Genomic DNA, 1,093 nt, shown 5'->3' with positions numbered 1-1,093 from the left:
GAGTCATCCTCCCTCCTATAGCACCCAATTTTGAACTGAAACCTATCATGTTTCACATGATTAGGGAAGCAGGGATCTTCAATGGACTCCCTGCGGAAGATCCTTTACACACACCTCACCACATTCCAAGATATTTGTGATAATTTCAAAGCTGAGGGTGTGACAGAAGAAAGCATGAGAATGAGATTGTTCCCTCACTCCTTGGGCTTAAAAGCAAAAACATAGATGAAAACTCTCACCCCTGGATCAATCCACACACGGGAAGAGCTCTCTAACAAATTCATAGAGAGGTTTCTCACCATGTCTCGACAAGCTGATGTTAGAGCAGAAATCTCTAACTTCAGAATGTTTTATGGAGAGAATCTATATGAGGCATGGGAGAGCTACAAGGACATCATCGGGAAATGTCCAAACCATGGGGTAGAGAGTTGGGGAGTGTTACAATCATTTTATAAGGGACTTGACCATACAACCATGAAATCATAGAAGGAACTGCTGAAAGATGTCTCCAATAGCCAATAGACAGAGTGAACCCAGTAAGGAAGCCAGGCATGCTAGAACTGGATAAACAAACTGTTATGGAAGCCCAGCTGGCATCACTCATGAATGAAGTGAAGAATCTAAAACCTAACCAAGGATGGAAGTCTTACAACTCACAGCAGCTGGAACATAACCATGTTCAGCCTGTGGTGACCTTCATGACTCAACAGATTGTCCATCCACTGCATTGGTGTGTTATGCATAAAATTTTGGCAATAGGAACTTCACCAGAGATAATCAACAAGCAGGACGCAATACCAATTCAAATCCTGGAGGAACTATCACCAAAGATCAGAACCATAACCCCCAATGGAGGCCACCCATGAACCAAAGACCATTCAACACTCAGCAGCAGTATCAACAAGGCAGCAACAGTGGAATGTTTGAACCAAGGAGGAACAATTACGTTCCATTCCATAGAGATGACCAACGCATCAATAGCCTGGAAAACTATGTCAAAGAATATGTCACCAGGAATGATGCGGTGGTCAGGAACATTGAGTCCCATTTGGGACAGATTGCTGCCAATCTTCAAACAAGAACACCAGGATCA

General features: G+C 43.3%; 1 non-coding gene across 1 annotated transcript; it reads right to left on the bottom strand.

Annotated features, from left to right (window-relative positions):
- Positions 1 to 315: 315 nt before the first annotated feature.
- On the bottom strand, positions 316 to 422 carry LOC133305608 (small nucleolar RNA R71). Its single transcript, XR_009750770.1, has one exon. It is a non-coding gene; the product is annotated as a small nucleolar RNA R71 (small nucleolar RNA).
- Positions 423 to 1,093: the final 671 nt, after the last annotated feature.

The sequence above is a fragment of the Gastrolobium bilobum genome, unplaced genomic scaffold, assembly GCF_033153095.1.
Source record: "Gastrolobium bilobum isolate Gb01-03AN ecotype WA unplaced genomic scaffold, APGP_CSIRO_Gbil_v1 utg214984, whole genome shotgun sequence".
NCBI classification, from domain to species: domain Eukaryota; kingdom Viridiplantae; phylum Streptophyta; class Magnoliopsida; order Fabales; family Fabaceae; genus Gastrolobium; species Gastrolobium bilobum.
This window is presented reverse-complemented; position numbering and strand designations above follow the sequence as displayed.